This window comes from Convolutriloba macropyga, chromosome 2, assembly GCF_964194025.1.
Source record: "Convolutriloba macropyga chromosome 2, txConMacr16.3, whole genome shotgun sequence".
NCBI lineage: Eukaryota > Metazoa > Xenacoelomorpha > Acoela > Convolutidae > Convolutriloba > Convolutriloba macropyga.
Genome location: NC_134469.1, coordinates 40,707,415 through 40,719,724, shown reverse-complemented (window position 1 = coordinate 40,719,724; position 12,310 = coordinate 40,707,415).

Here is a 12,310-nt window from a genome sequence, read left to right as displayed (position 1 = left end):
ATGAACACAGAAAAACCCAAAAATTCAAGTATTTTTTAAAAATTGGCGTATGAACGAAAAGATAGCCTCCAAAGCAAATAACTCACTGGTGGATTAAAAAATGGTGCATTGGATTGATGAGATGTGCAGATGTTAAGAAAGCGCGTCAAGACAAACAGCAAAGTCAAGCAACAACAAAAATTACATCAAAAACTTCATGTCTGTTTTAACAAAAAACTTAATTACAAATTCATAATAGCGTCAAATAAAACAGATATTAAACAACATAACTTGTAACTCACCGGAAAAGATATGGGACTACTCAATAAAAAGGCTTGGTAACAATTAGACATTAAAGAACAAAAACAGTAAAATTGAAAAATTCGCTTATTTTTTTTAAAACAATTTTTTTCAAATTAATGAAAACCATTAGAAATCAACTTAAACATCCCATAGGTGTACGATTACCAATGCTTCCATAGAAGGAAATAAGAACTGCCGGTATTCAATTTCTTATGCGGTTACAAAAAGAACAAATAGACAACAAACAAAAAATCAAAACTTAGCTGAAAATGCTTTTGAAACCGTAAAGCCATACAATGGCCATCAAAATACGTTCGATTGCACACTCTGCGAGCAGCGATAATGTATTATGTGACCTCTCATTAATAAAGATAGGTAACAGGTAGACAAAAATAAAAAAAAATGCAAAATTAAGTAACACTTTAGTTTTTTTCGAAAAAAAAATATTTCCAAAGATATGAACGCCATTAACTACAAAATGAAATAATTAAATAGGTTCGTTTATTCTTCCAAAGAAAGCCCCTGAGAATTGAAGTTATCCAGAATATGTCTTACGTATACAAAAAGAACGTCAAACTTGACAAAAATAAAAAAATACTTTTTTTTATGTCGAAGCCAATAAAGTCAACGAATTCTTTAAAAACACTAGATTGCGTGACACCAATCCCTTTTGAAACCTTCCTTTGACAACAATAATGTCATATTTGGGCTGTAATTAGATAGTCTAGATAATAAACAGACAATAAGGGGAACAAATTGCGAAGTTAAAGAGTGTTTTTTTTTTAAATTTGTAAAACAATTGTTTTCAGAGTAATCAAAACCAACAGCTATCTACTAAAATAGGAATATCGGCACATCTATTCTGCAATTCAAAGTCAATACAGCGGGTTCATTGTACAGGAAATTTGATACAACTAAAAAAAAACAAAAACGACAACTTAAGACAAAATTTAGAAAAATTCAAGTTAATTCTTCGAGAAAGTAGTGTCGAAGCCGTTAAAATCTTGATCTATGCCTTCAAAGATTTTTTATCATAAATTGTGTCTGATTTTAAAAGCCAATAATGTGATATATGAACTGTCAATAACGTGATAATGCGACAAATGTAGAAAAGGTGAAAAATAAGCAAATACCTAAAATAAAAAAAAACGTGAAATCTGTATCGAAGCCTGAAAACCATAACTTAAGGCGTAAAACCACAATAATGCTTGAATTTAATTTCAATAGAAAGAAGAAGCATTCTTTTATTGGTGACAATAGGCTAAAGTTGAGCAAATGAAAAGAAAAATAGAGGCAAAGTTCAATAATTCATTTTTTATTTTAAAATCAAATACTTATAAAAGTCAAACCGACCATAAGCTTTCAAGTAATCAACTAGATACAACAATGTGGAGCTAATTAGAAAGCGAAATGGACTTATCACTAGTAAGCTTTGGTTTGAAAAGTTCTGTTATTTAATTTATGAAGAAAAGATCGATTTTTTTTTCATAAAACAGATCGACTGATTACAATACGAATTGTTTTTGGATTATACCACTCCAAGATTGGTCCAAAACTAGCCCAGCTAATGTTGTTTGTCCATTTGGAACAGCTAATTATTCGAATGGTATATTGATGTTTTGTTAGTTAAAAAATCAAAAATAGATGCTGCGTTTTTCATAATCAACGGCAAAAAACGGCAAAATTTTAATTACAGAGCACTTTGAAATAAAAAAGCCCCCTTTTCAGTCCACAAAGATTGCTTGGTGGTGTTTGGGTCTTTACTTCCTGTAAATTAAATCAAACTGGACTAAAGAATCTTATTTTGTGCTGTTTTTGATGAAAAAGTCATTGTTTTGAAATATTCAGCCAGAATTTTTGCCAAAAAAATTAATAAAAATAGCCTACAAAATTTTTTGTTTTAAAAATAAAATAAACAAAACTTTCTTAAAAAAAACTTTTTAAGCAAAATTGGCGAAGTTTTAGTCAAAAATTCCGGAAAATATGAATAAAATCTCTCCGGAATTCACTCCATTTTCTCAAAATTAAACCTTGATAACTCCCTGTAAAAAACGAGAATTAAAAGAAATCTTTTTAGTTCCATATTCTACGCTGTACAAGCTTTATAATGATACCAGTCGCAACTCCCTCCGATAAAAATATCGATCGGCAAACATTGTCTGAACAAACGAAAAAAGCCATTTGAGTATATTTTTACTTCCCCCTCAAGAGGGGCCGGAACAAAAATCTAAAGTATCTTTTATTTTGAGCATTTGAATCGTTTACAAAGACATCCGTTATCGTTCATAAGTTCGTTAACAGAATATAGCCCTAAGTCAGTCTACAAAGAACCCAAACACAGATGTGTACTTTCTAGTAATCTGATTTGCAGACTCCTCAATTGTAATTTTTTTGCAAACCGTCTCTCAAAACTGGTATATTCTTTGTTGTAACAAATACTTCAACAGATAAATGAACGAAGCGAAATTTTTGCATTTGTGACGGCTGCTCTCACCATCGGTAACGACGAGGAAAGCTCTCACAATCACAGCCCAGATCGTCTCAGCGGTTCAAAATCTGTCCGGATATTCTGTTTTTGCAGTTCGCTTTTGTGACTCCGTTACCTATATGTATATCCGCTATGTTCTAACCATTGCATTAAAATTCAGTTCGTAACACTTTACTAATCTTAACTTTTTCAATATCGAATCAAACTGGATTGCTAGAGATCACAAAATACGGGATCGCTTTATGTATAGCAGTTCAATCCGATAGAAAAGCAAATGGAAAACAAAGATATATATATATATATATATATATATATCTAACACCTGATTTTGCAAAGATATCTTACCCTAAAGTTATGTTGGGTTTTGAAAACATTTTGTACTCATGAGTTGAAATACCAGAAGCTGGGGTTTGTAACAATTGTACTGCACCCCCATTGATTTGTAGATACAAGACACAGTACCAAATGATATACTGCTCAAGAAAAGCTTTCAATACAAGACACAGTAACAATTTACTGCTCAAGAGTAATTTAAACACAACACACAGTAACACGTCGTTTAATGCTCAAGTCAGTTTGTTTTGGCAGTGTTTTGCTGATTTATATGAGTAAAGCCGTTTGCTATGGCTAATGCTGTTGAGTCAGTATACGCTTCCGTGTTATTTTCTTTTTTTTCAACATCACGTGACTATGACTGTACTAGTAATTGTAACCAAAACTGGGACCATTACGATGACGAATAGACAACCAATACAAAACAGTTTTCCTTGTCTCAGTTTTTATGCCGATGTATTTTCTACGCATGTTGTGAAAGCTCAGCTTCAACAGCATTCTTTAAACTAATTATCTCATTTTGTGAACTGAAGAAAAGTTCTTAGGTCCTCACCGGTTTTATATTTGTCAACCCCAAGATCACCCCCGAAACCCTTAAAAGTTCCAAAGTAGGATTTAAAAAATGCGAGTTTAATCACTTGTGGTCTTCTTTCTATTCCTTCTACTTCTCAGTAACATCTGGCCAAAAAGTTTTGACATGTTCAGCACGCCATTCTTATAAGTTTGCAACGCGCCTTCCTACCTCTTGTTTTGAATATTTTTTTAATTTTACATAAATTTTGACAGATCTAGACAGCGTCATGTACAAATGATTTTGCAAGGGAACTGCTGTTATACATCGACAGTGAAAATGTTAACTAGCACTTAATTTTTCTTTTTTTTATCTTAATGAAAAGACTAATGAACTGCTTTTTCGTTTTGGAGTTTTTCAGGAGGTTATTATCAGTGAAAATTTTTCTTACGTTGAAATTAATCTGTTCATTAGAGTTAAAAAAATTCTTTCTGCCAAAGGTTACAAATTGTGTTGAAAGATCTGTTTTCGGTTAAAGAAATTGTTGTGTTCCGTTGAATTCCTCAACCAATTTGGTCTAAAAACTCCGCGCTGAAAACAAATTTTGTTTATTCATCAGATTTTGGCAGCAGATTTTTCTCTTTTCCTAACAATATGTTGCACGTTTTTGTTGCCTTAACTTTTTTACAGAGAACTCCACTCATTGCTTAATTTTCACTATTTACCTATAACTAATTCCTTAAAAATTTTCAAAACATTTGATTTGGTTCTTTGTGTTTTCATCAATTTCTGGTGATCTTCCTCAACATCAAAGCGAAAACAATCCAAGTAACAAGTTAGTGATTTCATTGTGAACCCTTTTAGTAAGAAGTTTTCCCAGAATCAATCAATTTTTCCCGATAAACTTACCTTAAAATGTAAAAAAAATTAAATCAGTTTGTATATAAGTTCCACAATAAAAATTTACACAAGAATACGATTTTTAATCTACCAAGCAATTATAAGTTAATATCCTAAATAGCGTATTTTGAACAAGAAAAAGGAGAAAGTGATTTTTTGGCAACGTTCAACTTCGAGATTGTCTTTGGCATTCACGACACTAAAAGTATGTTATAAACTAAAGCAGTTTTCCAGACATTTCTTGTAACTTTTATACTAAAACTTTGGCAGTGAAAAGACACATTTTCAAAACTCCAATTGTAAAATTGATGTAATTGAAGCTTTCAGGCGCCAACACGTTGTATGCCCTAAGCTCAACTGCACTTAGAGAGGCTATGGATTTCAGCTGCTATTGAATAGTTTGTTAGACAAACAACTTAAGTTTTCATGTCTACCAACCGCTGATATGTTTATCGCAATTTAAAGTTAAATCCACATGAATCACTGCTTACCACTGAAGGCTTTGATTATTGCCCTCCGTTTCGATCAATTATTTTTGTTTTCTAGGCTATTCAAAAAGTGAACTCAGAGGATTGAATAGTTATTTTTTTTTCTGTGAGGTAGTTACATTCCAGTTGACAAAATCACATAATCCAAACACTGGTGCTTCACTCAACAGAGCAAATTCTTTCAATTTCATTGTTCTCTTATGAAATTTTTTTACAAAATTTGCTGATGACATACAGAAAAGAGTTTGTTCTCATGATTAATACCTCACTTCGTGACAATATTCAACAAACAAATTCCGGGGCTAAAAGTTCGATACATCTTTTCCGGCAGCTTTTGTTCTAGCTCACCCAAATTCAACTTTGCAATCATCACCACTTCCCCAAGCAGTGAGTTTGGGGAACATTGGGTAATAAGTGGCCGGCTTAATGGAAACAACAGCGGTGTAGATTCTCTGGCACGATCATTAACAATTGTACTGCACCCCCATTGATTTGTAGATACAAGACACAGTACCAAATGATATACTGCTCAAGAAAAGCTTTCAATACAAGACACAGTAACAATTTACTGCTCAAGAGTAATTTAAACACAACACACAGTAACACGTCGTTTACTGCTCAAGTCAGTTTGTTTTTGCAGTGTTTTGCTGATTTATATGAATAAAGCCGTTTGCTATGGCTAATGCTGTTGAGTCAGTATACGTTTCCGTGTTATTTTCTTTTTTTTTTCAACATCACGTGACTATGACTGTACTAGTAATTGTAACCAAAACTGGGACCATTACGATGACGAATAGACAACCAATACAAAACAGTTTTCCTTGTCTCAGTTTTTATGCCGATGTATTTTCTACGCATGTTGTGAAAGCTCAGCTTCAACAGCATTTTTTAAACTAATTATCTCATTTTGTGAACTGAAGAAAAGTTCTTAGGTCCTCACCGGTTTTATATTTGTCAACCCCAAGATCACCCCCGAAACCCTTAAAAGTTCCAAAGTAGGATTTAAAAAATGCGAGTTTAATCACTTGTGGTCTTCTTTCTATTCCTTCTACTTCTCAGTAACATCTGGCCAAAAAGTTTTGACATGTTCAGCACGCCATTCTTAAAAGTTTGCAACGCGCCTTCCTACCTCTTGTTTTGAATATTTTTTTAATTTTACATAAATTTTGACAGATCCAGACAGCATCATGTACAAATGATTTTGCAAGGGAACTGCTGTTATACATCGACAGTGAAAATGTTAACTAGCACTTAATTTTTCTTTTTTTTTATCTTAATGAAAAGACTAATGAACTGCTTTTTCGTTTTGGAGTTTTTCAGGAGGTTATTATCAGTGAAAATTTTTCTTACGTTGAAATTAATCTGTTCATTAGAGTTAAAAAAATTCTTTCTGCCAAAGGTTACAAATTGTGTTGAAAGATCTGTTTTCAGTTAAAGAAATTGTTGTGTTCCGTTGAATTCCTCAACCAATTTGGTCTAAAAACTCCGCGCTGAAAACAAATTTTGTTTATTCATCAGATTTTGGCAGCAGATTTTTCTCTTTTCCTAACAATATGTTGTACGTTTTTGTTGCCTTAACTTTTTTTACAGAGAACTCCACTCAATGCTTAATTTTCACTATTTACTTATAACTAATTCCTTAAAAATTTTTAAAACATTTGATTTGGTTCTTTGTGTTTTTATCAATTTCTGGTGATCTTCCTCAACATCAAAGCGAAAACAATCCAAATAACAAGTTAGCGATTTCATTGTGAACCCTTTTAGTAAGAAGTTTTCCCAGAATCAATCAATTTTTCCCGATAAACTTACCTTAAAATGTAAAAAAAATTAAATCAGTTTGTATATAAGTTCCACAATAAAAATTTACACAAGAATACGATTTTTAATCTACCAAGCAATTATAAGTTAATATCCTAAATAGCGTATTTTGAACAAGAAAAAGGAGAAAGTGATTTTTTGGCAACGTTCAACTTCGAGATTGTCTTTGGCGTTCACGACACTAAAAGTATGTTATAAACTAAAGCAGTTTTCCAGACATTTCTTGTAACTTTTATACTAAAACTTTGGCAGTGAAAAGACACATTTTCAAAACTCCAATTGTAAAATTGATGTAATTGAAGCTTTCAGGCGCCAACACGTTGTATGCCCTAAGCTCAACTGCACTTAGAGAGGCTATGGATTTCAGATGCTATTGAATAGTTTGTTAGACAAACAACTTAAGTTTTCATGTTTACCAACCGCTGATATGTTCGCTGATCGCAATTTGAAGTCAAATCGACATGAATCACTGATTACCACTGAAGGCTTTGATTATTGCCCTCAGTTTCGATCAATTATTTTTGTTTTATAGCCTATTCAAAAAGTGAACTCAGAGGATTGAATAGTTATTTTTTTTTCTGTGAGGGAGTTACATTCCAGTTGACAAAATCACATAATCCAAACACTGGTGCTTCACTCAACAGAGCAAATTCTTTCAATTTCATTGTTCTCTTATGAATTTTTTTTACAAAATTTGCTGATGACATACAGAAAAGAGTTTGTTCTCATGATTAATACCTCACTTCGTGACAATATTCAACAAACAAATTCCTGGGCTAAAAGTTCGATACATCTTTTCGGGCAGCTTTTGTTCTAGCTCACCCAAATTCAACTTTGCAATCATCACCACTTCCCCAAGCAGTGAATTTGGGGAACATTGGGTAATAAGTGGCCGGCTTAATGGAAACTACTGCGGTGTAGATTCTCTGGCACAATCATTAACAACTTAAAAATTTGTGAATTAAAATATCAGAAAATGATAAACAGACTAATTCTGAAAATGCATAACTTCTGTTTATTCTTCACTGTTTTTGTTTCGTTCCAGCTATTTGGGTTATTACAAAAAAAGCTTGAAATACGTTTATGGTGTGCATGTGTTAAATTTTATTAGTTTTTATTTGTGAATTTGATTGCTGTGTTGTGCAGTAAGCTAATGGTTAAAAACGTTTTGCATTCTACCGACTTCGTTAATTAACACTTAACTAATTGTGCCTCGGTTTGCAGTTTTTGTGACATTTATTTATTGTAAATATTCGACTGATTTTGTGGTTTCTTGTTCCTAGATTGTAGTTTGTCTGTAGTTTTGAATCATATTTTGTTTAGAAAACATAATATTGAGCTCCCTTAGGCTAAATATACTTTACTCATACTTGATATAATCAAAAGCAATTCTTGAAAACCAGTTCCTATCTTAAAATTTTGGTGTTTCTTGCAAAAATGGTTGAAAACAGTCTATGAGTTAATGTTAAAACATGGGAGCTATGCCAAAAAGTGACACTTGGGAGCTATGCCTTATCTTAATACTTTGGAGCTATACAAAGTCCTACTACAGGGAATGCATGCCTAATCCTAATGCAGGATGATGGCTTTAGCTAATATTAATACATTGTGCCGGTTATACCACACCGTAAGGCAAGAAAAATATAGATACATGGCAGCTAATGCCCTACCTTAATACATGTAGGCAGCCCTAGATTCTACAGCCTACCTTACTATATTTAGGGAGACCTAAATCGGGAAAAATGCGCCTAACCTATCTTAATACGTGGGGGTATACATCCTCCATGTGGTCTGTGGTCCGCACAGTTACTACTGGAATTTTGGGATCTTCAATCCTAAAAACGCGCTAAAGTAAAGTTACCAGATTTGCTTGGTCATTTGACTACGCGTTTGTCACTCCCGTTTATCACAACTATTATTAAATAAACACTGGTCATACGACAAAATTGGATAAACTCGTACAGTTATCACAGCAACAGTAATTTATTCTATGATTGAGTATTGATTGAAAACATGAGGCCACGATTTTTATCCCCTTATCCGAATATATATGCTCTTTGCTCAGTTCATATCTACGCTTCCTATAATTGAAATCATTTTTCCTTCCCTTTTACCCTCCTTTTAGTTAATAACAGGTTTTAAATTCAAATTCGGAATGTCTACAAACTGCCGTTCACCAATTCATTTTATTTGTTTTTTACAATCTACATATTCTGATCACATCTGGCAATAGATTGTTTTCAGAAAAATTCAAGCAAATATGTTTTAACCAGGTACCATTACACATTATATGTTTCTGAGTATGGGAAAAGCATTTTTCAGCATATTTTAAGTTATCAAGAGCGCTATTATTCAGACTACACATTAGAAATGTAACCAAATCTATCATGTGTATGTCCTAAGTGAAAAAAAAGTGGCTCCATTGTTTTGGTTGATTTCGTCTTCTAACAACTCGATGAAAATATCTAAAAATGTAAAAAGAATATTATAAGATTGAGTAAGTTGCGCGATGCGAATTTACGCAAGATTACGGATTTTAATCTACCAAGCAAAACCAATATCCTAAATAGCAGATTTTGAAGATGAGAAAGTAGAAAGTGATTTTTTGGCAGCATTCAATTTCGGGATTGTCTTTGGAATTCACGACACTAAAATTATGTTAAAACCTAAAGCTGTTTTTCAGACGTTTCTGGTTTTTGTCATACCAATACTTTGGCAGTGAAAAAACAAATGCAAAACTCCAATTGCAGAACACAATTGCAAAACGGATTTATTTAAAGCTTTCAGGCGCCGAAACGTTGTATGCCCTAAGCTCAATTGCACTTAGAGAGGCTATGGATTTCAGCTGCTATTGAACAGTTTGTTAGACAAACAACTTCAGTTTTCATGTCTAACAACCACTGATATGTATATCGCATTTTGAATTCAAATCGACATGAATCACTGATTACCACTGAAGTCTTTGATTAATGCCCGATGTTACGATCAATCGTTTTTGTTTGATCGCATATTTGGAAAGTGATCTCAGAGGGTTGGAAAGTTGTTTTTTTTGAGGGAGATGTCTATGTAGGTCGGAATCAAATCCATCATTAGAAGGTACGGGATATTTGTATCAGATGATTAAGTTCTGTTTCTGGACTCAGCACCAAAAGCCTACTTCTATTTTTTTTGACAGACCACTCAGCAATGTAATAGAGCTCCTTGTGTTAAGAGAACGCATGCCCAGACTGAAAATGGAAAAATCTGGATTGGTGTGGAACAGTTGCTAAAATGTTCTGAAAATTTTTATTTAACGAAGTACGTGTTCTCTTTTTCACCATTTATACTGTTCTTATATATCTGCTTTCTGCATTGCCATATTTGGAGAGTTTATTTTTTCTTCATATAGCTGTCGTCATCCAAATCAAATAAATACCTACTGGATGCTAACGGACTTAGACTAACTTCATATGTTTATGTTTACATTCAAGTTGACTAAATCACATAATCCAAATACTGTTGCTTCACTCAGAAGAGCAAAATCTTTTTAATTTGATTGTTCTGTTAGGCATCTTACAAACGGTGCTGATGATAGAGAGAAAAGGATACCTTTTTTGAATAATACTTCACTTCTTGACATTATTCAACCAATTCTTGGGCTGAAGTTTTGATATATCTTTTCCAGCAGATTTTTTTCCAACTCACCCAAATTCAGTTTTTCAATCATCAGTACTTCCCCAATTAGTGCATTTACTGAACATTGGGTAATAAGTGGCCGGCTTAATGGAAACTACTGCTTTATAGATTCTCTGGCACGATCATTAACAGTTTAAAAAATTGTGAATTAAAATATCAGAAAATGATAAACAGATAAATTCTCAAAATGCATAATTTCTGCGTATTCTTCACTGTTTTTCTTTGGTTCCAGCTATTTGGGTTAATACAAAGAAGCTAGAAATACGTTTATGGTGTGCATGTGTTGAATTTTATTGGTTTTTATATGTAAATTTGATTGCTGTGTTGTGCTCTAAGCTATTGGCTAATAAATTTTTCCGATCTATCGACTTTATAATTACATTTAACTAATTGTGCCTCGGTTTTCATTTTTTTATGTCCACCATAAAACATGTAGGCAGCCCTAGTTTTTATAGCCTACCTCAATATATTAAGGGGCACCCAAATCGGGAAAAATGCGCCTAACCTATGTTAATACGTGGGGGTCTACACCCTCCATGTGATTTGTGATCCACACTATTACTGCTGGAAATTTAGAACCTTCAATCCTAAAAACACGCTAATGTAAAGTTACCAGATTTGCTTCATCATTTGATTACGCGTTCGTCACTCTCTTTTATTATAACTATTACTAAATAGAAACTGGATTAAACAAAATTGGATAAACTCGTAAAGTAATCAAGGCAACAGTGATATATTCTATGATTGAGTGTTGATTGAAATTATAAAGCCACGTTTTTTATCCCTTTATCCGAATATAAATGTTTTTTGGTCAGTTCATATCTACGTTTCCCATAATTGAAATCATTTTTCCTTCCCTTTTATCCTCCGTTTAATTGATAGCAGAATTAAAAATCAAATTCGGAAGGTTTACATACTGCCGTTCACAAATTCATCTTTTTTGTATTTTGCAATCCTCAGAATTTGATCACATCTGACAATAGATCTTTTTCAGCAATGTTCAAGCAGTTATGTTTTAACTGCGTATCATTACACTTTATATGTTTGTGTTTTGGAAAAGAATTTTCAGCAATATTAAAAGAGGGCTATTATTCAGACTACACATTAGAAATATAATCAAAACTATCATATGTATGTCTTGAGAAATGTGAAAGAGAGGGCTCCATTGTTTTGTGTAGTTACATCTTCTAACAACTGACCCTTGTTTTGCACTCAAAAACATGTTCTTTGCTGAAGCGTTTTTTTTATTTGCTTTCAAAAGCTTCAGTATGCTGTATATGACTTATATATAGCGAGAAACTGCTTTTTTGTGAAAGCTATAATATAACAATCTATTTTGCATAGGGACTAGGGACGCAACTCATTTGTGCGCAAATTCTTTGAGGAACTTTACGATCAATTTGAAATCCGCTAAAAGAAGTTGGGTCGTTCTCTGAAATATTTTAAATGCCAAGTACTGTTGTCTCTAAAAGTAAAACAAAACTTTGTATTTGGGTATCGTTGATTTTTTGTTTCCTTAGCACCAGTTCGATACAATTGAAGACATACACAATCTTGTTCTTGTAGGTTATGTCGTATTTAAAATTACTTTTCCAGATGAAAAACGTTTATCTGAAATTTGTCATCAGTTTTATAACTGTCAACCCCAAGTTCATCCCGAAAAACCTAAAACTAGGAAAAAACTGCGAGTTTGATCACTCTGTGGTCTGTTCTCTATACCTTCTACTTCTCAGTAACATCTGGCCGAATTTTTTTTTACTTTTTCAGCAAGTTATTTGTAAAAACTTCTGAACGCGCTTTCCTACCTCCTGTTTT